Here is a 27848-nt window from a genome sequence, read left to right as displayed (position 1 = left end):
CGTGTAAGATCATAAGGGGTCTTGACAGGGTGGATGTGGAAAAGATGTTTACCCTTGTGGGAGAATCTAGAACAAGGGGTCACTGTTTAAAAATAGGGGGTTACCCATTTAAGAGAGATGAGAAATGTTTTCTCTGAGGGTGTGAGTCTTTGGAATTCTCTTCCTCAAAAGGCAGTGGAAGCAGAGTCTTTGAATTTTTTGAGGCAGAGCCAGATAGATTCTTGATAAGCAAGGGGGTGGAAAGTTATCGGGGGTAGGTGGAAATGTACATTTGTCTCTTTAAGACACATTGTGTTTCCCACTCTGTCCATACAGTCCTTTAAATAAGAAATAAAAAAATAGAAATAAAATAAAGGTAATGAATTGGGGGAAGACCGATTTCAATATGATAAAACAGGATCTGGCTAAAGTGGACTGGGAGCAACTACTTGTAGGAAAGTCTACATCAAACCAGTGGGAGTCATTCAAAGAGGAAATAGTGAGAGTTCAGAGCCAACATGTGCCCGTTCAGGTGAAGGGTAGGACCAACAAGTCCAGGGAACCCGGGATGTTAAGGGATATAGAGGATTGGATCAGGGAAAAAAGGAGGCTTATGGCAGTTTGGGAACGCTGAAAACAGCGGAGGCACTAGAGGAGTATAGAAAGTGTAGAGGGGTACTTAAAAAAATAATTAGGAGAGTGAAGAAGAGACATGAAAAAACACTGGCGGGCAAGATAAAGGAACATCCCAGGGCATTTTGTAAGTATATTAAGGGCAAGAGGATAACCAGGGAAAGAGTAGGGCCCATTAGGGACCAAAGTGGCAATCTGTATGTGGAGCCAGAGGACATAGGTGAGGTTTTAACTGACTACTTTTCATCTGTGTTCACTATGGAGAAGGACGATGTAGGTGTAGAGATTAGGGAGGGGGATTGAGATATACTTGAACATATTAGCATTGAAAGGGAGGAAGTATTAGCTCTTTTAGTGGGCTTAAAAGTGGATAAATCCCTAGACCCAGGTGAGATGAATCCCAGGCTGATATGTGAGGCAAGGGAGGAGTTAGTAGGGGCTCTCACACAAATTTTCAAATCCTCTCTGGCCACAGGAGAGGTACCAGAGGACTGGAGGACAGCAAATGTGGTACCATTATTCAAGAAGGATAGCAGGGATAAACTAGGTAATTACAGGCCAGTGAGTCTAACATCAGTGGTTGGGAAACTATTGGAAAAAATTCTGAGGGACAGGATTAATCTCCACTTGGAGAGGCAGGGATTAATCAGAGATAGTCAGCATAGCTTTGTCAGGGGGAGATCGTGTCCAACAAACTTGATTGATGTAGTCTAAATGGACTTCAGTAAGGCTTTTGATAAGGTCCTGCATGGGAGATTGGTTAAGAAGGTAAGAGCCCATGGGATCCAGGGCAAATTGGATCCAAAATTGGCTTAGTGGCAGGAGGCAGAGGGTGATGGTTGAGGGCTGTTTTTGCGAGTGGAAGCCTGTGACCAGTGGTGCACCGCAGGGATCCGTTCAGGGACCCTTGCTGTTTGTAGTGTACATTTATGATTTAGATGTGAATATAGGAGGTATGATCAGTAAGTTCGCAGATGACATAAAAATTGGTGGTGTCGTAAATAGTGAGGAGGAAGGCCTTAGATTACAGGATGATATAGATGGGCTGGTGAAATGGGCGGAGCAGTGGCAAATGGAATTTAATCCTGAGAAGTGTGAGGTGATGCATTTTGGGAGGACTAACAAGGCAAGGGAATATACAATGGATGGTAGGACCCTAGGAAGTACAGAGGGTCAGAGGGACCTGGGTGCACTTGTCCATAGATCACTGAAGGCAGCAGCACAGGTAGATAAGGTGGTTAGGAAGGCATATGGGTTACTTGCCTTTATTAGCCGAGGCATAGAATATAAGAGCTGGGAGGTTATGATGGAGCTGTATAAAATGCTAGTTAGGCTACAGCTGGAGTACTGTGTACAGTTCTGGTCACCACACTATAGGAAGGATGTGATTGCGCTGGAGAGGGTGCAGAGGAGATTCACCAGGATGTTTCCTTGGCTGGAGCATTTCAGCTATGAAGAGAGACTGGATAGGCTAGGGTTGTTTTCCTTAGAGCAGAGAAGGCTGAGGGGGGACATGATTGAGGTATAGAAAATTATGAGGGGCATTGATAGGATAGATAGGAAAAAACTTTTTCCCTTAGCGTCAATAACCAAGGGGCATAAATTTAAGGTAAGGGGCAGGAGGTTTAGAGGGGATTTGAGGAAAGAAAATTTCATCCAGAGGGTGGTTGGAATCTGGAACGCACTGCTTGAAGAGGTGGTTGAGGCAAGAACCCTGACAACAAAGAACACTTAAGTATTTAGATGAGCACTTGAAATGCCATAGCATACAAGGCTACGGGCCAAGTGCTGGAAAATGGGATTAGAATAGTTAGGTTCTTGATGGCCGGCACAGACACGAAGGGCCTGTTTCTGTGCTGTATAACTCTATGCTCTATGACTCTAATTTGGGTAGGAGTCTGCCTTATTTACTAAATGATTTTTCTCGAGCCATCCCACCAAGTTTAGACATCAAGACCATCTGTGAATTCCAGCTGTCATGACTAGGTTCAACTAAGCTGCCCTTCAGCATGCATTGTACCTCTGCTTCCACTTGGGCCTGTCTGTCTGGACCGAAGCGACAAGGATGTTGTTTTAAAGGAATGGTTCCCCCCTATATCCATATCCTGTGTGGCTAAGGTTGTACATCCTAGCTTAGCTCTACAAACTTTTTGAAACATTGTGAAAACCCTGGTTAGGACTTCACGCTGTTTTGCCTCTAAAGTGTAAAAGCCTATTGTTTAATTTTCCTAGCTATTCTGTATTCGCTAATCGGATAGTTGGAGGTTCAATCTGAGAATTTCCTTGGCCTAGTGGCGCAGTGGTTAGCACCGCAGCCTCACAGCTCCAGCGACCCGGGTTCAATTCTGGGTACTGCCTGTGTGGAGTTTGCAAGTTCTCCTTGTGTCTGCGTGGGTTTCCTCAGGGTGCTCCAGTTTCCTCCCACATGCCAAAGACTTGCTGGTTGATAGGTTAATTGGCCATTATAAATTGCCCCTAGTATAGGTAGGGGAATATAGGGACAGGCGGGGATGTGGTAGGAATATGGAATTAGTGTAGGATTTAGTATAAATGGGTGGTTGATGGTCGGCACAGACTCGGTGGGTCAAAGGGCCTGTTTCAGTGCTGTATCTCTAAACTAAACTAAACTACTTCTGCCTCATCCTCACTATCCTTTTCCTTCTCAACAGTCCCGATTACCTGACATACCTGTCCTGGCTTATCCTCCTCCCTGCGGTAATATTGTTTGAGCATATTAATGTGACACAACGGTTCTTACAGCGATCGGAGTGTCAAATCAAGTAATCTACCTTACCCACTCTTTTGATCACTCTATATGGACCACTGAACCATGCTTTTAATGGTTCTCCCAGTGATGGTAACAACACTAATACTTCATCCCCTGGTTTTATGGTAGGTTGTGGTTTTCTCACCATTTGACAGGTATGGCTTGTCCTACAAAATTGTGTCTCATCCTTTAAGACCTGGCCAGTAATAATGTTGGCTTATGTGTAATTTGGTCTTCCGAATTCCCCTATGTCGTGTGCTAATCTTAATAATCCTTGTCAATATTTAGGTGGTACCACTGTCTGTTCAACAACTGTCCAGTCTTCATCAGCAGGTCTATGAGGCGGTCTCCATTTCCTCCTCAAAACCCCGTTTGCCAAATAATAGCCTTCCGGAACTCCTTTTGCCTCAGCTTCTGACAGAGCCGTCTGTGCTATTCGGTATATCTCTGGATCAGCTTGCTGTGCTGCAGTGATAGGTGAACTGTTAAACAACTCACTTGGATTATCTAAATCCCTAAATAAGGTTTCACATGCTTGGCTATCTATTTGTGATGCCCCTTTAACCTTTGACAATGGATCTTGTTTAGCCATTGCTCGGGTAACTACATGCAGGAAATATTCCCCGCACTTGTTCCTGTAATTGCTCCGTTTCCTCAATTTCACTTGGTTCCTCTGTAATTATAGGGGAAACTGATACTTTTGATCCAGCCAAATCATTTCCAAGGAATAGATCAATTCCCTTTATTGGTAAACTGTGGACAACACCTACAGTAACTATCCCAGATATTAAGTCACTCTCAAGGCGTACTTTATACAAGGTACGAGTATACACACCCTGCCAATTTCATTAACTAAAACTTTAGTGTTCAAGGTGCTCTCTGGTGGAAACCTTATATCTTTCCCCAGCAAGAGGGTTTGGGTTGCTCCTGTGTCCCTGAGTATAATGATAGGTTTTCCTGCCTCACTTAAAGGATACAGAGTTACTGTTCCCTTTGACAAAAATTCATTATAACTTTCGGGTATTTTATTCTTAACCTCTGCACTCCTTTTGGTTTTAGTATCTGGTTTCACATTCACAGCCATCGTTAAATCTGTAGCCTGGTCTGCTATACTCTCAGTCAGAGTCTTTTCCTCTGCGCTAACTTTGCATACCCCAACAAGTCCTATGGGTTTATCTCGCAATTTCCAGCACTCTGAACGAAGATGACCCACTTTGTTGCAATGATAACACTTTGGCTTGCGAACCTCACTTCTATCCTCAGCACCTTCCTTTCTGACCCGAGGAGGTGATCCTGGGACATTCCTTCTTGTCCCTGGCTACTTGCCTTCCTTTCACTCTCCCACTTTCTATCCTTCTCGGGTTTATGGGGGTGATGGACAAAATAGATTGGCTTATTCACAAGCTCAAAATCATCAGCAATCTCTGCTGCTTACCTAGCTTTCAAAACTTTCAGGTTATCTGTCTGAGTTCTCACTACTGAAGGAATGGAGTTTTTAAACTCTTCTAAGAGAATCAATTCTCAAAGGTTCTCGTATGTGGTTTCTATCTTTAATGCCTGTATCCAACGGTCAAAATTCATTTGCTTCACTCTCTCAAATTCTAAATATGTCTGCCCAGCCAATCTCCATAAGTTCCTAAACTTCTGACGGTAAGCTTCAGGGACTAACTCATATGCAGCGAGAATAACCTTTTTTGCCATCTCATAATCTGCAGAAGCCTCTTCAGGAAGCATGGCATAAGCTTCATGAGCTCTGCCTACCAGCCTGCCCTGAATAAGCAGTTTGCAGATTTCTTTTGGCCATTTTATCTGTTTGGTCATTTTTTCAAAAGATATGAAAAATGCCTCTACGTCCCTTTCCTTGAACTTAGGAAGAGCCAGTATGACTTTAAACAAATTCTCGCTGGATCCTGATCTAAATTCAGATTCTTCCTGACCCAAATTTTCACTGGTTTCAAGACTACTCTTTTGTCTTAGTTCCATCTCTTTTAACTTTCTCTCCAAAATGCTATCTTTCTCCCTTTCCTCTTTTTTTCCAAATCCAGTTTTCTTAATTCTTTTTCCTGTAGAAGCTACAGTTTTTTCATTTCTGACTGAATCCTAGCCAATTCCACTGCATTACTCTCAGACCTGCTACCTTCTTGTCTCTCATATTCCCTTTCATCATCATCATCATCTACTAATTCCAGATATTCGGCTGATATGTCTGATATCTCTGCTTTTTTGGCACCTGTTTTCAATTCCAACCCCAATTTTGATGCTAATTCTTTTAATTTGTTCTTAGTTAAAGTTACCAAGTCACTTAGGGAAACATTCTGCTTTCCCAAAAACTCTGCTACAGCCACTAATGCCATTACAATGGTTAGATTGTATCTTATTATACAATAAACTTGGTTCTTTTGTTTGTAATAGGCGTTAGATTTCAATCCCAACAATCGAGTTTCCAATTGATATAATCCCAGACTTGAGAGAAATTAAATATGATGCCATATGCAAGACCCAAATTTAAATATGTTATCTGAGAAAGGAGTAATTAATATGATTCCAAATGCGAGCCCTCCAGATTAGTCTGATTCTGAGCCCAGGCGTGAGCCACCGAATTAAATATGATTCAACTGCAAGCGAGCCCCCAATTCAGAAATGATTCAAATCCCGGATAAGAAACCCAATTAATATGTTACGACTGACTGCTCCAGTCAAAGCCTCCAATCAAAATGTACGGTTCTGATTGCGGTGGGAGAAACACACTGTTAATTCAGTCCCGTCCCTTCACAGATCACTAACATATTTTTAAACTTTCCACAATAAACACCCAACCAAATTGTACCATCTATTAACCCCCGAATGAGGCTAACCAAGCTAGGTGTCTTTAAATCAACAAATTACCTGTTTAATTAGAAAAACGAAATTCTTAAACATGACTTAAGATATAAATAACATTTAAAATAGAAAAAATTTGAATCCTTGCAGATTTATGCTCCTGCCGGATGTGGAACAGTCCAAGGTTGCTTGAAGTCCTCACAGCTGTCCGATGGGGAAAAAAGTGTTGTTCAACAGTAGAACAGTCCGTAGTCTAATTCAGAAGTCAAAATAGTTGCTCCTTCTCCAGCGATGAATTTCAACAATTAACAACTTGCAAACACTTTTTAATGAATCAATTTGGCTTTAGAATTTTTTGAGGGATAAAAGATTGTCACAGTCTAACTTCCCTTCCTTCAGTTTAAATTATCAGAGTTCTCTGTTTTGGCTTGACTTTTTAGAATTTTGAGAGGGAATAATAAATAAACAGACTAAATTCTCTTCCTTCAGTTTAAATGATCTGAGAGCCCTCCTTTCAGGTGCTAACACACAGCTGTTTGTCTGTGTCTCTGAACTATCTCTCAATAGCCAGTTTCAGCTAGTTTCAAACGTCAGTTGGCAACAATGTATCTCCTGTCCTTGTTCTCTGAATGGTGGTATCCCGGCAACAAGAACGCATTCTTTGACTCAGCTTCAGAAGCCTGCTGCCTTAAAGCAATACTTCTCCCTTTCCAGCCTGAAAGACACACCGCATTCTTCCCGAAAAAAAACGACAGGATCATAACAGTAGTAAAAGTCAAAACGTAAGCATTGTTCAAAGTGTAGCTGGATGCCAAGATGAAAATGTTATGGTCCTTTAAGGATGAGCTTCAATGGACAGAATGACCTTTTCTTGTCCTTGAGTTTTCATTTATTCCCATGTTGGTTTTTGTATCATTAAAATATTTAATAGTATTCATCTAACAGCAGGTTTTGATGCCTGGAATAGATATTGATGTATTTTTACACTTTGCCTATGTGGCCTGGTCCAATCTAGACCTCCTTTGTTATCTCTTGCCCACCCCCACCTCACTTGCTTATAACCTGTGACTTTTCTAATATTTGTCAGTTCCGAAGAAGGGTCACTGACCCGAAACGTTAACTCTGCTTCTCTTTTCACAGATGCTGCCAGACCTGCTGAGTGGTTCCAGCATTTCTTGTTTTTATTTTAGTCACAACTGACTGTTGGAGCTTTTTAAATTTGAACTTGCCACAGAGTTAAAACTCAGAAAGCTGTTTGCTCCTGGACTGAGAACATCTCTCTCCTGTTTGCTCCCATCTCTTAGTCATGGAACTGAAGACCCATTGAAGACACGTGAGCTCAGAGAGAAAAGTCTCCTACGTGAACAAGGTTTAAGAAGAATACTGAGCCCCAACGAAAAGTAAGAGCTGTCTATAATCAAAGACTCTACGGCAAGCTGGAAACACAAACAGTTACAAGAAATCCCCTTCAGAGACTGCCTCAAACCTCTCTACTTTAGTTTTCGGCTGCTCTTTTCTGTCCCTATTTGCATGTGTGTATCGCGTGTGCATGCTAGTGTGGGCACGTTGTTTATCCGTAGGCGTTAACCGAATTAGAGTTTCAGTAAGTTTAATAAATGTAACTTTTCTTCTTTAAACCTAAGGAAACCTGGTGTGCTCATTTCTTTGCCTTATAATTGGAAAGTGGTGAACAAGGATTCACCAAGGCGGAGCTCAAAACATGGTGTGTTTAAAAAAAAAAATCAAACCCTGTTACAGCAAGACCAAAAGAAGGCAGTAATTGACCCCTATAGACACCTTGCTCACCTGGCCGTAACAGTATGTAAGAAATACATTTACAATGATAAATTTTAGGAGAATGAAATCGTCACATTTCCCAGTTGAACAGACACCTGTTGTTTTGTGTTTTTAGTCCTCTAATGCCTCTTTTATTTCTACATAACATTTATTTCTCATTTTTTGCTTAAATCCTGACTTAACTGAATTTGTGAAGTATGTTGCATATTAAAGAAAATGTATTTTAACATTACAGTAGTTAGCACTAATTATGTTTTGTTTATTATTATGAGGGCCCTAGATAGGTCTTTCCTATCCGCTCTATTTTCCTTGACAGAGAGGTCAATAATCAGGTGACATAGATTTAAACTAATTTGCAGATGGATTAGAAGGGAGCAGAGGAGAAATTGTTTCACCCAATTGGTGAGGGTCTGGAACTCACTGCCTGAAAGGGTGAGAGAGCAGAAACCCTCATTGCATTTTTAAAAATAATTGGATAGCACTGTAATCTACAGGGCTGTAAACCAAGAGCTGGAAAATGGGATTAGGCTTGCAAAGACACAATGGGCCATAAATTCTATGGGCTGAACTTTAAGCTTTTGGCCAGCCAGTTAAGGAAGGGGAGCACAGGGCCCATGCACTCAAGGACCAGAGGCGCTGATGATGCAAGTGCTGGCTCCATATTTAAAGGGCTGCCAACCTTGCGTTCACTCCTGCCTGGTTCAAAAGACTGCCTTCCTCAGAGCCCTCTGTTGCCCCAGGCCCCTTTTGGCTGCCTGATAGGGAAGGAGCTGAACACGAGCCTTTTTTAAAAAATTTATTCATTCATGGGATGTGGGTGTCAGTGGCCAAGCCAGCATTTGGACTCTTTGGGCATTGCATGTGGCAGAGCAAGAGGGATCGTTTGGTGGAAAGGGAGTGACCCCCCCAGCCATGTGCATTGCCTGAGGCTTGGCTGCAACTCAGTAAGAGGCGCATGTCAGTTATTGTACAACCCCACATGGCCCGTCCAGAGGGGCTGCATGCAGGAGGCATACGTGTGCCCCCGTCATACACCGCTGGAATATCACCATCAATGGTCCTGGGCTTGTCCCTGCTGGGAGACTAACTGGGAGCTGGCTCCCATGTGCCATCATTGTGTCTGCAAGATAAGACAGCCCACAATTGGAAAGAACATGCCCAAGATCAGCAGTGGAGTACCTTATCTCTATGCCTTAAGCCCGATGGAGGAAGAAGCCATGGAACTGGCAGGGCAGCAAGGTGGTCACTCCATAACTCCTGGAAAGAAGGCGTTTATCCAAGAGAGTGAGTGAGCATCTCCTGGGGCACAAGGTTACATGTCCAAACAAGCCATGCTGCTCATCTGTTTACCACTGCATCTGTGAAGCTACACAGTAGGAGTGGTTGGAATGTCGCAAATGAGCAGACCCTAACTCTTCAATATCTCTGTTTTCTGATGCAGGTCAAGATGAATGACTAGTGAAGGACTGGAGAGACTTGGGGACAGTTGGCCACCTCTGAGGAGGAGGGGGAGCCTCAGAGGATGACCATCACATTATTCTGCCACACCCTCCACCAGTGCAGATACTCTGGTCGCAGTTAGATTCAGGCACACAACCTGGTGAGCACATCACAGACACACCCGGCAGCTGACAGAGGCTGTGACAGCCGAGGCCACAGGCAGGTGGAGAACTGAGAGGCCAAGCCCATGTTGAGCCCCAGGCTGATGACGTGCCTCTGGTGTCACCAGTTACAAAGGAAACGCTGCAGCGAGAGGTAAGGCAACATCTGTCAGAGATGCCAGAGGCTAAGCATACCCAAGCACAGACTGTGGGGGAGACCATCCAGGCCTTGGGTGCTGCACTGTCTCTGACTGGTGCGTGTCTGGCTTCCTCGATTGAAAGGTTGGCGACTCTCGGAGAGCCAGATCCAGCAGACCAATCAATGGCTGCCATAGATGTGCGCAGACCTGTACACCATCGCATTGTCCATGAGCTCCGTGCAGTGGTAGCAAGGCAAGAGGAGAGGACAAGGCACCTGAAGTCTCCACCAGGTCCACGTCCCTCTCAGGTCAGCTGGGAGGTACAAGTGTGCCTTAAAAGGGGAAAGGAGCAACTCCTGGCAGGGTACTCCTCATGTGGACAGTAGCTCTAAAGCCCCTCTGCCAGTGCTAGCACCTCCATCATCCCGATAACAGAGGGCATTCCTGCAGCTGTGCAGGAGGCCCTCAGTGTGTCGGGCCCTCCAGGCCTCAAGCAGCTAGAGGCTGACTACCAAGGTCATCCCAAGTCAGGGAGCAACAAGGTCAGCAGCCTGTGTCCACCTCAGCTGACAGCGCAGGGAGAGCACCACGTAGGAGGACCAGAAAATATCTAAGAAGAGCACGTATATGCACTTAAGGGTTCACAGGTGAATGTGGCCCATGAGAGGTTGCCTCTCACCGTGCAAGGCCTTCACAGCAAATGGCCCCCTCTCTTTTCACCTCACTTGTCACCTCTAATGAGGTGACACTGCCCTGATGGTACCCTTGTGTGGCTCCTCCCCCCCCCACCCCCACCAAGAGCTAGCGACTTGGCCCCCACGCCTGACAGTGTTTCCCGATGCCCTCCCTCCTCCACCCTTGCTGCCAAGTGATGCTGCCTCACCTGGTGGCTTCCCAGTGAAGCCAACACTCAGCGTCTGCCTCCTTGTCACGTCCTTTAACCAGGCAAGGCCCTGAAGCCCCATGGCTCCCATGTGCCATTGGTTAAATCAGACCCGGTGAATAAAATTGCTGTCTATTGGGCTCTTAAATATCTCAATTGCCTTCCTGCTTCATGGATGTGCGATGTCCACCCTCCATGTCAGCTGCCGACAGTAAAGTCTGGAAGGGGCGTCAAGACATTGGACTTCCGGTCCAACATCTTCGGCCTCTATTGTCCCTATTTTATGCCTGTCTGCCACCACCCCCCGCACCACCACCACGGCCTCCGTCCCCGTCTTCAACGGTCCCTTAAAATTCCAACCTATGTTTTTGCTATTCATTTCTTAAAATTATCCAGTTCTTAAAACTATTTGCTACTGGACGACGTAGCAATATGCACCATTCTTAAATATGCAAAACAACCTCATTGGTCCTGATTTAGTAAGTTGTAGCTTTAGAAGAAATTCTTTAATTTTGACAATATCTTGTCATTTCACCCCTTGTCTCCCAATGATGCTGATTCTTGCTGCAGTATGCCTAGGATATTTTGACTGTGGAGAGCGTCTTGGGCAAGCTCAATGTTTTGTTTGCTTGCTGCCTACATACAGGGGCGGCACAGTGGCGCAGTGGTTAGCACCGCAGCCTCACAGCTCCAGCGACCCGGGTTCAATTCTGGGTACTGCCTGTGTGGAGTTTGCAAGTTCTCCCTGTGTCTGCGTGGGTTTTCTCCGGGTGCTCCAGTTTCCTCCCACAAGCCAAAAGACTTGCAGGTTGGTAGGTAAATTGGCCGTTATAAATTGTCACTAGTATAGGTAGGTGGTAGGGAAATATAGGGACAGATGGGGATGTTTGGTAGGAATATGGGATTAGTGTAGGATTAGTATAAATGGGTGGTTGATGGTCGGCACAGACTCGGTGGGCCGAAGGGCCTGTTTCAGTGCTGTATCTCTAAACTAAACTAAATACATTTTCCAGCAGAAGTCACTAGATAACAAACAGGAATGGGAACTCGGGTTCACAATTCTCTACTTAGCTCAATGACACTGAGGCCAATTGTGGCATCCCAATTACTTCCCGCCTGAGATTAGTCAATTTGACACTGACCACAGAATAACATGGGACATTGTGGTCTGAATGACTTAGTGCTTTGTATGGGAGTATCTTTAGCCACTTGGGCAGTGTTTCCCAAATCAAAGACTAGAAATAGTGGAAGGGCAATTAACCTGGAAAAATAAATATCAGCATGAACCGCTTGGTTGTGAGTTTCCTAGCTTACTCATTCAGGCGGGAAGTAATTTCCAATTTTTAAATCAGAAGGATGGACTCATGAAGAGCTTCTGATGAGAATATGATAATTGTTGCATTTTTGATGACTTATAGGTGTTATTAAAATAAATACTGTGACTTTAAAATGTCCTGTTCATTAGAGTTTGATCAGTTTGACTCCTACCATAGAAAAAGGATTGAAAAATAAATTATTAGTCTATTTCTCACACATTTATCAGTCCTGCATTAAACCTTGTAATTAGTACAGCAGATTTATCTTGAAATGGATTTCCACTTGTCAAAATTTATATTTGGTCATCCAGCAACTTTCTAATCCATGGTTGGAAGGAGGGAACTATGTAACTGCTGTAGTTGAAAGATATGTGAATGATATAACTATCATCTGTTTTAGTTTACACTGTTTTCCTGTTTCTTTAAATTGTACAGCTGTATATTGTACTGCTAAGGCGAGCTCAATATTTTTTATAATTTGTATGCTGTTACATTTTGCTGCACATATATTCATTTTTTATATTTTTAGGGTCTTCTAGCATTTGCAGAATCTATGAGCCTTTCTGTATCAGTCCATTTTGGAACAGCTGGAAGGTAGATTTGTTTTCTCCAGACAGCAGTTTTATTGTAACAAAAAACCCCTAAAATTGTATGTGCTGATTTGCAGGTGGTAAGCAAACCATGAGCTTGCCACTCTATTAGTGTAGACCATTTTGTATGTGTGGCCATAGAGCTTAACAACAACTGCATTTATTTGACACCTTTAATTTAGAAAAATGTCCCAAGGCACATCACAGAGGTGTAATCAGGGAAAAACATTGATTATGAAGCCAAAGAAGGAGCTGCTAGGACAGGTGGGGTGAAGGTTGCAGGAATGTAGAGCTCATGAGAGTGGCTGTAAGAGGTTATAGAGATAGGTGGAATTGGGACTCTGAAGGGATATAAACATGAGGATGAGAATTTTAATTTTGAGGCAATGGTGGACTGGGAGTCAATCCTGTCAGTAAAGACAGGTGATAAGTGTGTGGGACTTTGTCTGGGATTGGATCTGGGCAGCAGAGTTTTGCTTCTGAAATTTACAGAGGGTGGAGGATAAGACCTAATTAGGAGAGCATTTCAGTCGTCAAGATTGAAGGTGACCAAGGTATGGCTGGGAGTTTTAGCACATGAGCTGTGGTAGGGCCAAAGGTGGATGATGTTATGGAGGTGGAAGTAAGCTGTCTGAAAGTGGCCGGGAGGGCGATGAAATTGGTGACAAAGGTACAGCATTTGTCATAGGGTCAAAGATGTTGGCTTTGGTCTTCACAGTGTTGAGTTGGAGGAAATTGCATCTCGTCCAAGACTGGTTGTTGGACAAGCAGTCTAACAACTCAGTGTCAAAAGAGATGGTGGAGAGATAGAGTTTGTTGTTGTCACTGTATGTGGATGCTGACTCAAGTTTGCGGCTAATGTTGCCAAGGGGTAGCAAGTAGGTGAGGAAGAGGAGGGATTCTGTAGCAAACAGTGCAGGGACAGAAAGACAAGCCATTGCTGGAGATGCTAGGCCTATGATTGGCTAGTTGAAAGTAGAACCAAGTGAGGGCAGAACTGCTGAGCTGGACAGTGGAGGAGAGGGCTGAGAGGGAGATAGTATGATTGACAGTAGAGAGGTCGAGGAGGTGGAGAAAAAACACTCCAAAATTCGGAGATGGTCTGTGATTATTATCCCCACTTCTTGATTAAATCACAGAGAAATATTAAAGCAATGGTATTTGCATCAGGGAAAGTTTTCTCTCCTGAGGAGAGATGTCTTGACACAATATAACCTGCGATCTAGGAATCTGGCTAGTAGTGAATAAAACTCCTTCCGAGTACTGGCAGTCTTTTAGTTCTCGTTCCATGCAGCCCTGTCACTCACTATTTACATAGGTCAGTCCCAGTTCCAAGCAGTGCTGCAGGTTTGTCTGAAAACAGATATTTCTAACACAGCAGGGAAATAATTGTAATGTGCGTATTTAAGATAAGATTTTATTAATACATAAATACTTTGTTGATTCCTAAAATAATCTGCTGTATTATTATTTTTGTTCTTTTAAATGTTCTGGAAAAAGTTCTTAAATTATATTCATGTGCAAGAGCTTATTATTGCTATGTCATAGACACCAATGTCACTATGCCAGTTTATATTACCTGCTAATTTAAATATAAAATTGAGCTGAAAATATCCATTTCCTCATAATTAAGAGCATAAGAAAAGTTGGGGATGAGAAAAAGCCACTCCAATCCATCTAAACTTATTCGTCTAATATACAACACTTCCATCATGGTATCTAATTAAACATAATTTCTCTTTTAATTGCTAATTGCAAGACATTGTAATTTTTTTTCTAGAAGAGTTGTATATAAGTACAAATGCAGCCAGTTTGTTAAAGGTAAGAAGCTTATTTTCATGAAATTGCAGTCATTTCTATTCATGTGATTTACAGGCCAGTTGCATTTAGCATTGATGATATGATGCTTGAAGCTATCTTTGTGCTGGCTACATTAGCTGACACAGGAAGTCGCTCATCGTCGCAGCACACTCAGAACTTAAAGACTTTTACTAATAAGAGGTACATAATAGCAGATACTCTATTGAATGTTTCTTGATCCTGTTTATTTAAGCATATATTTTCTCTTCAATTCCTGCACTTTAATTCCTATTATTTTCACAATATATAATCTGTCTGTTTAAGGGAGACATGTACATCCTTGCTTAATTGTAAACTAGCGATTATCTGAAGTGTATTCAATGACAACTGTTCAACTAAACGCCACTGGCGTTCTAAGTGCCATAGAAATTTAAAGTGTGAATATGTAGTCTTTAGTGTTACGCAAGTGTCTTGTTTAACATACACCCTATAGGTGGGGCAGGTTCTATTCCAGAAAGCCAGACGGCGAAAGATAGAACTGGAGTCTAATCTTTATACTCTAAGCTTTTATTTAGAGATGTACATTACAAACATATACTGCCTAATGCAACAACCACAGTTTTAGTCTGCTTCTCTATATAGGAGCACAAGTGAATCCCCAGTTAATGCCCACCACCTGAACACAATTAAATATACAATTACTGTACCGTTAACAGGGAAGAGAGCTACAACAGGGTGTTTACAAGTCTTGTGGACCACTGCTGCAACTATTTTGCAGAAGTGCATACACATTCAAACCTCCTTTCCCTGCTGACCTGGCAGATGACAATTGTGATTTTTTTTTTTCTGTCTGCACACTTTTTCTAACATGAATTTGCTTCTATTCTGATACACAAGCATATCTATTGTTCATGGTGCTCCTTCCTTGCTGCTATTTAACATTCAACTTCCTATTGTGAATAGTAACTCCTGTCAATTTGCAACACCAACGGTACTGATATCCCACCTCCATGTGACATAAAATACCATAATAATTTTTTAAGGCTGCCATCAGGTCATGCAGAATCAACAAAGTTTAGATCTAGGTAATATAAAAAATAAATAATTTATGACATGGACAACATGTTTGATTTTCAGTCCACAGGTTCCTAACATGTATCCTTAATCATCTTTTAAGCAGGAATTCAACTAAAAATGTACAATTTTTGTCATCCAGTTATGCAGTAGCAACATCACTCAGCTTTACTTTCTAGACAACCACCACCTGACTTTGTTAACTATATTTTTTCCATTTTTAAGAATTACAGCAAAAATAAAAATATTTGATTTTTCCCAATATTTTTGAACCAGACGTAATTTCATTGTTGAAATAATTATTACTGTATTTGTTTCTCCTGACCAGTGAAATCAAATCAAATATTTTGAAATACTTGTCCCTATATGGCTAAAATTGTAATTTGTAAAGTTGATTCATAACAAATTAGGTGTCTAATTTATTTCTGTTAGGAGCTGACAGCGACAAACTTTGTATAGAAATTTATATAGATATGTAAAGCCCAGACCTCTTTTTCAGTTTGCTGAAGCCCCACACATTTATACAAGTTATATGAAATCATACATGTGTGTATTAATCGTAGTTTGTGACAACTACTGGTAATTTGCCAGCAGAGCAAATCCAAAAAATAATCAAACTGAAGAAGATATGAATGAATTTATTAATGAAGAGATGAATTCGCCTGTAATAGCTATAGGAACCACTTCAAAAAAAGATGTACAATACAGAATTCAGGAAATAAAGGACAGCTGCAGAAGCCCCATACTTAATGAAAACCTGACAAAAAATGTTGAGGCTTCTTCTGTGTTAAACAATGACTTAGAGGATGGATTGGAAAATGAAATGGTGCCTGGAACTCCACCAAATAAAAAGGTACAATATTGTTTTGTAGTGTATAAAATATTTTTGCACTGATGTCAAAATAAACTTATTTTGTTAAATATAATAGTCTTAAAATAATGTATTTTGGACACCATAAATTCATACTGCTGATCAAGTCTCCATAATTGTCTTAATATAAAGTTTCCATAATAGAAACATATTTCCTTTTTAAAAAGTTATTTTGAGCACAGAATATCTATTTTAAACCCTGATCCTGTTTGGTGGCAATTCCCTTATCTACGCAGGCTGGCAGAGTGAAATGTTACATGTCCACTCTTAGCACAGTTCTTCCAAGATTAGAATTCCTTCATTTTTTCTGAAAAGTTTTTCACTGCTTTTGGCAAAAGTTACTTAAGTGAATTATTTTGACTTACAAGAAGAGAAATCAGCTATTAGTACTTGAACATCTCTGCTTGGCTAAGAGCCATTTATTTAATCAAAATGTACACCCAAGTTTGAAAGAAAACGCTCAGTTGAACATTAGACAATAAGGATTTCCTTCTAATTTTTCTGAGTGGATTACTGAGCAAGGTTTGCCTGTAAGTACTTCATAGATCATTTAATATTGTTACAATAAAAATATGAATTCCTGCTAGATTAACTAACTTGGTATCTTTTATAAATCATTTCATATTTCTTTTCCTTTCCCTGTATCTGGGTAAAGAGTAAACAGGTAGGTCCCAGACTTCCACCTTGTCCTAAGTGACTCATCTCTGATCAGTATTTCACCACTAGCTCATAGTCAGCTTTTTCTACCTTTCTCATGAAGATGCTGAATTATACTGGAATGGGCTTTTACAAAAAACCTCCCTACTATATGGGACGACACTGCAATCAACCACAATCCTTTTCCCATCCAAATCCACACACACTTATGTTCCCTTCATTTCAGATCAGAAATGGAGATGTTCACTACTGGGCTGGATTTTATAGAGGCCTTGCCGTCTGGTTCCGTGGCTGGGGGGCGGTGAGAGGGGTGTGCACGAAGATTGCCCTGGATGAGGCCTGCCATGGACCTCGATGCTGGCAGGGCCCGTCCCGATATTGCCGGCGGCAACGAGGCCTCATGGTGGCCCCACCGTGGCTCGGCAACGTGACCGTAATTTAAATATTCAAATTCATTAACTTACCTGAGCTAATGATGTTCCCATCACCTCCTGAATTGCTTCTGCAATCTTCATCCCAGCGGCCGGCACTGCTGCACCTTCAGATCCCCGTCCAGGAAAATGAAGCGCAAAATCTGTGGTGAGGGGGGAGGAGGTAAGTTTCTCAGTGCGGGGGCGGGGTCAAACTATTCTGATTGATGGAGGGGATGGTGGGAAGGGGTAAAGTTAAAAGTTTGTGAACTGTGGGGGAGGAAGGTAAGGTACACAAGGTAAGTATTTTGGGGGGGGGGGAGAGGACAAAGAATGAGTATTGTTAATGGGGGGGGGGTAGGAGAGGAGCTGGAAACGTGTGTAATTTTTAAAAATCAGTTTTATTAAATTTTCCCTTTAAACATTTAAATTAAATGTAAGGGCTGGAAGGATAGGTCACCCGCCCCCTCCCATGTCATCGATGGGGGTGTGGGGGGGGGGGGGGGGGGAGGCGGTCCACCCCGGCTACATAAATGAGCCGCTACGTATAATATCGTGGCGGCTCCGTGGACTAAAACCCGCATGTGCGGGCCGCCATCTTTTATGGCCGCCACCATAATTGGCGGCGGCAACATAAAATTCAGCCCAATGATTGCACAGTGTTCAGTACCATTGGTAACTCCTGAGATACTGAAGCTGTCTGTGCCCAAATGCAGCAATACTTGGACAACATTCAGGCTTAGGCCGGTATGTGGCAAGCAACACGCACTCCACAGAAGTGCCAGGCAATGAACATCTCCAACAGGAGAGAATCTAACCATCTTCCCTTGATGTTCGCCGGCATTACCATTGCTGAATCCCCCTCCATCAACATCTTGGGGATTACCATTGACCAGAAATTTAACTGAACCAGCCATGTAAATACTGTGGCTACTTGAGCAAATCAGAGACTGGGAATTCTGTGGTGATTAACACCTGACTCCCAAAGCCTGTCCACCATCTACAAGTATAGCTTTCCTGCTACTTTCAGGATTCAATATAATCCAACCAGGGTGACTTGTCCGTGACTACAACAAAACATTATGGGTACAGGTATCTGTTGGTTATAAGTGTAGCAGATTTATTAAGTAACTTATATTCAGTGCAATGAAATAATACTTAAAGGCAATAGTCACATTCTGTTCTTCAGAACCTTGGCAGTAGCCCTCCGAGTGACTGTGGAATGGATTCTCTTTCTCTTGCTGTGTTTTGTTGACTGAAGATTCTCTTCTTTCTTCCTCTGGATTTTTCATTCTGCTTCTCATGTTCAATATATCCTTTTATACCCTTTTTTATTTCCTTTATATTTTCTTTTGTTCTTTTATACCCTTTTTGACCAGGTCCTGTGATGTCAGTTACTACCCTACTCTAATTGGCGCTTAATCGATAAAACATTTTGCCAATAATTGAGATAAAAACCTATGAGGAGTTCTGTTCCTTATGGTTATTTCCTTGGACAATATGAATTTGTACAGAAATTGATCCTTTTTTAGCAAAGTTAATTAAAGTCATCAGAGTCACAATACTTTTTCTGCTGATTTTGTGGATTGCATCACCCCAGCAGGCCCTGGAATGTGCTTCCCCACCCCCTCACTGTCCAGTGATCAACATCTAGTGTGGGTTGAATGTGTCAGGGAATGGTCCTTTGTCTACACAAGCACTGTCTGTTAGTATGCAAATGGTTTTTCCAGCTACGGCTGATCTGTTCAACAAGTTATTTCCTTGCTCCAGCAACAGTTCAAAAATCAATGTTCATATAACAAAACTAATGTGCCTCATTCTTGGCAGGTGGGGGCCTAAATGACAGTGGGTTACTACTTAATACATTAATTTGATTAATACAGTCACTGATACAAGACACAAAAATTACTTCTTTCGTCACATTAGTATTAAGATGGCTTACTTGACCTTGTTAGTTATTGCAGAGGATACAGTGTGAAAATGGCTAAGTTAAGCTAAAATCCAGCTACCCAAACCTACTTACACAAGGCACAAGTCAGGAGTGTGATGGAATACTCTTCACTTGCCAACAACACTCAAGAAGCTTGACGACATCCAGGTCAAAGCAGCCCAATTGATCGGTACCCCATCCACCACTTTAAACGTTCACTCTCTGCACCACTGGCACACAGTGGCAGCAGTGTGTACCAACTAAAAGATGCACTGCAGCAACTTGACAAACCTCTTTTGAGAGCACCTTCCAAACTCCTGACCTTTACCACCTAGAAGAACAAGGGCAGCAGATGCATGGGAACACGACCATTTGCAAGTTTCCTTCCAAGCCTTATACCACCCTGACTTGGAACTATATCACAAATGCTGGCGCAGCGCTCACATCACATGAATGAATAAAAAAAAAACACTTTACAGCCGGAATTATTGTCTGGTGAATTAGAACATTGATATTTTCCTACACTAGCGGTGAGGCTAACTGTAGTACCCCTACTACCATCTTGGTTGATAGCAATTAACTCAGAGACTGGGAATTGAACACAGAAGCTTCATATTCTGCATGGCTCCATTCCATAGAAGGCATTTAGCAACTGAGCAACTCCCGCTAACTCCTTTCAAATTGGAACTTATCTGGAATTGCATAATATAGAATTGTTGGCAAAGTACAATAGAAGAGACAAACTTCCCCTATTAAAATGTACTAGCATTTAGTGATACAGCCCGGAAGGTCTCAGGATAATTTCCTGGTCTTTGCTGAATTTTCTGATTACAGATGGGGTAGCAGGTAGGCTGCTACCATTCACATTAGAGTTCCAGAGCTAAGTAAGAGGAAAAGTTGCCAGGGTTCTCACTCCTGATGACTATGCTGCTACTTCTGCGAGAAGGTGGATGTATCTGGATATTGGGTATAGACTTACTTAATGCCTCCATGATAAAATAGTCTACCAACTATACTCACTGCCTTGGTTTTCTTGTTTGTTCATAGGTTGTGGGTTTTACTAGAAATACCACATTTATTGGCCATTCCTAGTTGCCTTCAGAAAGTGATGATAGTGCTCGTGTTTGATGGATGGATATTGGGTACAATAGCATGAACATTGTTCAAGGCAATCATTGATAGTTCTGTATTTTTGAGTTGCTAGGGTTGAGTATTCCATCACATTTCTGACTTGAGCCTTGTAGATGGGGGAGAGGCTTTTGGGAGTCAGAAGGTGAACCACTTGTTGCGAAGTACCGACTGTGCCCTGCTCTTGCAGCGATGATGTTGATGTGGCTACACCAGTTAAGCTTCTGGTTAGTGGTGGCATCCCAGATGTTGATGGTGAGTTCTTGGAAATAGTGATGCCATTGAAGTTCCAGTGGATGCGGTAGGGGGGAGTGTGATTTGATTTTTCTTTTATTGGAGATGGTCTTTACCTGCCTGTTGTGTGGTACAAATGTTATCTGCCACTTGTCAACCCAGTGCTGTCCAAATTCAATTGTTGGCTGGCATGGACTGCTTCGTTATTGGAATAGTTGGGATCAGAGCTAAACACTGTGGAATTATCATTGAAGAGCCCCACTCTGGATCTTAGGTTGCAGGGAAGATCATTGAGAAAGTAGCTGAAGATGGTAGGGCTGAGAATGCTGTCCTGGGACTGTGAGGATTGGTCTCTAAAATATGAACATAATAAATAGGAGCAGAAGTAGGCCATTCAGCCCTTCGAGCCTGCTCTGTCATTCAATGAAATCAAGGCCGATCTATTTCAACACCATTTTCCTGCACTATCTCCGTAACACTTGATATTTTTAATATGTAGAAATCTATTGATCTCAGTCTTGAACATACTCAACGACTGAGCCTCCACAGCCTATGGGGCAGAGAGTTCCAAAGATTCACCACCCTCTGAATGAAGAAATTCCACCTCATCTCAGCCCGAAAAGACCTGCCCCTTATTCTGAGACTGTGTCCCCTGATTCTGGACTCTCCAGCCAGGGGAGACATCCTTCCTGTATCAACCTTGCCGAGCCCTGTAAGAATTTTTTATGTTTGAATGAGATCATCTCTCATTCTTCTAAAATCCAGGGAATAAAGGCCCAGTCTATTTAATCTTCCCTTAAAGGACAATCCCTCAATCCCAGGAATTAGTTTGGTGAACCTTTGTTGCACTCCCTCTATATCTTTCCTTAGGTCAGGACACCAAAACTGCACACAATACTCCAGTTGCAGTCTCACCAAAGCTCTATATAATTGCAGCAAGACATCTTTACTCCTATGCTCAAATCCTCTTGTAATGAAGGTCAACATACCATTTGCCTTCTTAATTACTTGCTGTAGCTGCATGTTGGCTTTCAGTGACTCATGAACAAGGACACCCAAGTCCCTTTGAAATTCAACACTTTTCAGCCCGTCACTATTTAAGAAATACACTATATTTCTGTTTTTCCTACCAAAGTGGATAATCACACATTTATCCACATTATGTTCCTTCTGCCAAATTTTTGCCCACTTGCTTAGCCTCTCCAAATCCTCTGGAAGTGTCTTTGCATCCTCCTCACAACTCACACTTCAACCTAGTTTTGTGTCATCTGTAAACTTGGAAATATTACATTTAATCCCCACATCCAAATCATTGATATAGATTGTGAATAACTGGGGCCCAAGCACTACTATTCACAGCCTGCCAATCCGAAAATGATCCATATATTCCTGCTATCTGTTTTCTGTCCATTAACCTATTCTCAATCCATGCCATTATATTCCACCACCCCCCGCCCACAATCCTATGTGCTCTAATTTTGTTCATCAACCTCTTGTGTGGGACCTTATCAAAAGCTTTCTGAAAATCTAAATATACCACACCCACCTTATCTATTCTGCCCGTTACATCCTCAAAAAACTCCAACAGCTTTGTTGAACATGATTTCCCTTTCATAAATCCGTTTTGACTCTGCCCAATCATAATTGGTATAGGGTAAATAAGATTAGAGAGATGAATGCGTGGCTGAAAAACTGGAGAAGTGGGTTCCGGTTTGTGAAGATCATTAATTAGCCCCTTTTCATTGCACAGTACTAGAAAAATTGAAGATAATTAGGCAGAGTCAACATGGTTTTGTTAAAGGAAAATCATGTTTAACCAATTTATTGGAGTTCTTTGAGGGAGTTACATGTGGTGTGGATGAAGGAGAACCAGTGGATGTATTGTACGTTGATTTCCAGAAGGCATTCGATAAGATGCCACATCAAAGGTTATTGCAAAAAATAAAAGCTCATTGTGTGTGTGTGGGTGGGGGGGGCAGTAACATATTGACATGGGTAGAAGATTGGCTAGCTAACAGGGTCATTTTCTGGTTGGCAAGATGTAACGAGTGGTGTGCCACAGGGATCTGTGCTGGGGTCTCAACATTTTACAATTTATATAAATGACTTGGATGAAGAGACCGAAGGTATGGTTGCTAAATGTGCTGATGACACAAAGATAGGTAGGAAAGTAACTTGTGAAGAGGACATAAGGGGGTTACAAAGGGATATAGATAGGTTAAGTGAGTGGGCAAAAATCTGGCAGATGGAGTGTAACGTGGGAAAATGCAAAGTTGTCCCTTTTGGCAGGAAGAATAACAAAGAAGCATATTATCTAAATGGTGAGATATTGCGGAGCTCTGAGATGCAGAGGGATCTGGGTGTCCTAGTGCATAAATTGCAAAAGGTTAGTATGCAGGTACAGCACGTAATTAGGAAAGCTAATAGAATGTTATTGGTTATCACGAGGGGAATTGAATACAAAAGTAGGGAGGTTATGCTTCTGCTATACAGAGCATTGGTGAGACCACATATGGAGTGCTGTGTACAGTATTGGTCTCCTTATTTAAGGAAGGATGTAAATGCGTTGGAAGCAGTTCAAAGAGGGTTTACTAGACTAATACCTGGAATGGGCGGGCTGTCTTAAGAGGAAAGATTGGACAGGCCAAGCTTGTATCCGCTGGAACTTAGAAGATTAAGAGGCAACTTGATTGAAACATGTAAGAACCTGAGGGGCCTTGACAGGGTGGATGTGGAAAGGATGTTTCCCCTTGTGGGAGAACCTAGAACCAGGGGGTCACCCATTTAAGACAGAGATGAGAATTTTTTTCTCTGAGGGTTGTGAGTCTTTGGAACTCTCTTCCTCAAAAGGTGGTGGAAGCAGAGTCTTTGAATATGTTTAAGTCAGAGGTAGATAGATTCTTGATAAGCAAGGGGATAAAAGGTTATCGGGGGTAGGTGATAATGTGGAGAAATCAGCCATGAACTTGCTGAATGGCGGAGCAGGCTCGAGGGGCCGAATGGCCTACTCTTGCTCCTAATTCGTATGTATGTTTCCTAGTTGGTTCCTCAATGTACTGGTCTAGAAAACCATCTCACAGACATTCCAAGAATTCGTCCTCCACACCATTAGTACTAATAAATTTTACCCAGTCTATATGTAGATTGAAATCCCCCATGATTACTGTATTACCCTTGTTACATGCGCCTCTAATTTCCTGATTTATATACTGTGATTTACATTACCACTGCAGTTTGGTGGCCTATAAACAACACCGACCAATGTTTTCTGCCCCTTGCTGTTTCTTAGTTCCACCCAAACTGATTCTACGTCTTGATCTTTAGAACTTAGATCATCTCTCACTAGAGTACCAATGCCCTCTTTTTAATTAACTGAGCTACCCCACCACCTTTTCCCAGCTTCCTGTCCTTTTCTGAATGTCATGTATCCTTGGATATTCAGGGCCCAGCTTTGGTTTCCTTGTAGCTATGTCTCTGTAATGGCTATCAGGTTATACATATGAATTTCTATTTGAGCTGACAGTTCATCTGTTTTATTGCGAATGCTGCAGACGTTCAGATACAGAGCCCTTAATTCAGCTTTTTTACTGTTTTTGTTAACTCTGGCCCTATTTGCTGGCACACTTAGTTTGCAATCATCCCTTCCTGCCATACTCTGATCATCACTACCTTTATTACTACCTTGATCTATTGCCTTGTCATGACCCTTTAATTTGCTCAATCTTCCCCTACATGATCCCTTCCCCCCTCTATTTACTTTAAAGCCCGCTCTACTTCCATATACGACTCGCTAGAACATTGGTCCCAGCTTCAGGTGAAGTCCCTCCCAACGGCACAGCCTCCACTTTCCCCAGTACTGGTGCCAGTGCCGCACAAACCGGAACGCACTTCTCCCACACCAGTCTTTGAGCCACGCATTCATCTCTCTAATCTTATTTAACCTATGCCAATTTGCACGTGGCTCAGGTAATTATCCAGAGATGATTAGCTTCGAGGTTCTGCTTTCTAATTTAGCACCTAGCTCCTCATACTCCCTATGCAGAACCTCTTTCCTAGTCCTATATATGTCGTTGGTACCTACGTGGACCACAACCACTGGATCTTCCCCCTCCCACTGCAAGTTCCTCTCTAGCCCTGAGCAGATGTCCTGAGATCTGGCACCATGCAGGCAACACAGCCTTCTGGACTCTCGCTCACAGCTGCAGAGAACAGTGTCTATCCCCCTGACTATACTGTCTCCTACTACCACTACATTCTTTTTAACTCCCCCACTTGAATGGCTTCCTGTGCCATGATGCCTTGATCAGTCTGGTCATCCACACTACAACCCTCGCTCTTGTCCTTAAAACTGTAAGAACCTCAAAATTGTTGCTCAATTACAAGGGCTGAGGCTCCTCCACTCCCACCTTCTTGATTCCCCTTACATGCCTGACTCGCAATCACGCCCTCCTGTCCCTGACCAAATCAGACCACCCTATCCTAAGGCTTGTGACTGCCTTCTGGAACAAAGTATCCAGGTGACTTTCCCCCTTCCTGATGCATCGCAATGTCTACAGCTCATCTTGAGCCTCAGCTCCTTAAGCCGCAGACACATCCTCCAGATGTGGTTGCCCTGGCATCCAGGAGCTCCTACATACTGCAGCTCCGACACATCAGTTTCCTGCCATCTTGTTAATTAAATTAAATTTATTTTTCTTAATTAATTTATAGTTCCCTTCTTCGCACACTGTGCACTGAAGCAGCACTCAGTGCAGACAAGCTGCATTAGGAGACCCCTGAATTTATACTCTGAAAAACAGTGATGAGTCAGCTTTTCTAGAGCTCCGCTAGAGATCAGAAACCAGTTTAAGCTAGCTAGCTAATTAACTAGCTACAGCTACTCAGAGCATGTATATTCCTGTTTAAAACTGGAATAAACTTAAACAGTAATTTTAGTTAATTGCTAAATGTAAACAAAAAAATGACTTGAGAGATTAACCCTTAAAATTCCATCATTTTCCAAACTCTCCTCTTCACACTCTGTGCCCTTAAGCAGCACGCAGTGCAGACCAAAACAACCATGGTTATGTCAATTATGACTTCAGTCACTGGAGTATTTTCCTTCGATTCCCATTGATCATTTTTGGTAAGTCTCCTTGGTGCTATACTTAGTTGAATGCCTTGATGTTGAGAGCTGTTATTAGTACCTCTCCTCTGGCATTAATCTCACGTCATACTTGGATCAGGGGTTTGCCGTGGTCTGGAGTTGAGTTGTCCTGGTGGAACATGGACCGAACATTGATTAGCAAGTTTTTGATGAATAGGGAATGTTAATGGCACTGTACTTTACTGATGATTGGAAGGAGCCTCATAGGGGAGTAAATAGTTGGGTTAGATTTTTCCAGGTTTTTAACTGGATAGAATATTCCTGGGCAATTTTCCACATCATCTTGTTAGAAGCCAATCTTATAGCAACACTGGGACTGCTTGCTGGGAAGAGGGGCAGTTCTGGCAGACAGGTTTTCAACATTACAGCTCATTTTTTGTCAAGGCCAATTGACTTAACTATGTTTTGTGACTCAGTCACTTTTCAATGTCATGTGGAGTGAACTGAATTGGCTAGATACTGTTTTCTACGATGATGGGGAACTTGGGAGGAGGCTGAATAAGGATCATTCATGTCATTTAGGCTGAAGATGCTTGCAACAATTCAACCTTATCTTTTGCACTTACATGCTGGACTCCACTATGGTTGACGATAGTGATGTTTATAGAATTATCTCATGTTAGTCCACTGTAATTTTCAACTGGATGTGGATTATGAGACTGCTTAGCTCTGCTTCTGGTGTTTAGTGTGGAGATACCCTTGCTAATAGTTTCACTATTCTCCCAATTTAATGGTGATAGAACTGTGAAGGAGACGCTAGGCCATTAGGTTAGATTGTGTTGGTATATAAAGTATATAATTCTGTTACCGGTAATGGTCAACAGCACCTTATGGATGCCATTTTTGGTTTCTTTCACTTATAACGGTGGTAGCACCACACGACACAATGGACAATGTCTTCATTGTGGAGATGAGACCATGTCTTCAGAAGGGCTGGGTGGTGGTCCTGCCTGCCAATGCTATTATAAGCAGATATGTCTGCCAGAGATAGGTTGAAGACAAAGTTTGTTCCATTAGTGACACAGGCTCAGTCTGGTAGGTAGTCAGTTAGGGGAGAGGGAGGTAGTAATCAGCAGAAAGTTTCCATACCTTGTTTGATCTGAAACTGAATTCATGACATCTGGAATCAAAGAGGCGAAGTCCAAGATGCACATTTGAGAAGGTAGTCAGAAGGCTTCTTAGGTTTGTGAAAAATATGCCAATGAGTTGATTCTTTCAGGAGAAATAGGACAGAAAAAATATTTTTCAAAATATCAGATTTGCATGTTTATAGAAAATTCCTAGTGTCAGGTAGGCTGGAAAGATTGTGTATTCAAGCCAGCAGTACACGAGGAGTGCTGTGTTTGAGGTGATTGTTGATTGCTACTATATGAAGATCAAGGAATACTGTTGGTGTCTGGTTAACATTCCTTTCCATATACAACCAAAAATTTTACATCTTCCAGTTTTAAGGATGATGTGCAGAAAATGGTAATTTCCCTTGTATATAAGTCATTTATTATATTAAATGCTTAGCAATGTTTGAGAAATCAGTAACAAATTATCACAGCACAAGAGCTGTCCATTTAGTGCTAGATCCCTGGCCCTATCTTCAAACCCTTTTATCAAGTTTCTGAAAATGAGTATAGATTCTACTGTAATTGTTAGAGAATTCCCTATCTTAATCCTTTGCTTTGGAAATAATTCTAACCTCGCCCTTCATTCTTTTGATGGTAAATTTATGTCCTCTAATTTCTGACTGATCATGAAAAAAGCTTTCCCTCTATTTACCTTATTGAAATTGAGGTGCTTTGAATAATCAGGCCCCCTCTTAATCTTCTCCATTCTACTGAATAGAACCTGTTTCTCTAGTCTCATAATTAAAGCCTCTCATCTATCTTCATAAATCTCTTTTGTACCTTCTATGACTTTGAAGTAGTACATTTGAAGCTAGACTCCATAATGCCTAACTAATGATTTGTATGGGTTTAACAGCATCTCTTTGCTTTTGTAGTCCATGTCCCTACTTGTAAAACCTAAGATCACATAGGTTACTTTAATTTTTTTTCATGAACCTGTCCTCCTACTTGTGT

The sequence above is a fragment of the Heterodontus francisci genome, chromosome 23 (genome assembly GCF_036365525.1).
Source record: "Heterodontus francisci isolate sHetFra1 chromosome 23, sHetFra1.hap1, whole genome shotgun sequence".
Lineage (NCBI taxonomy): Eukaryota > Metazoa > Chordata > Chondrichthyes > Heterodontiformes > Heterodontidae > Heterodontus > Heterodontus francisci.
Note: the sequence above shows the minus strand (reverse complement) of the source record.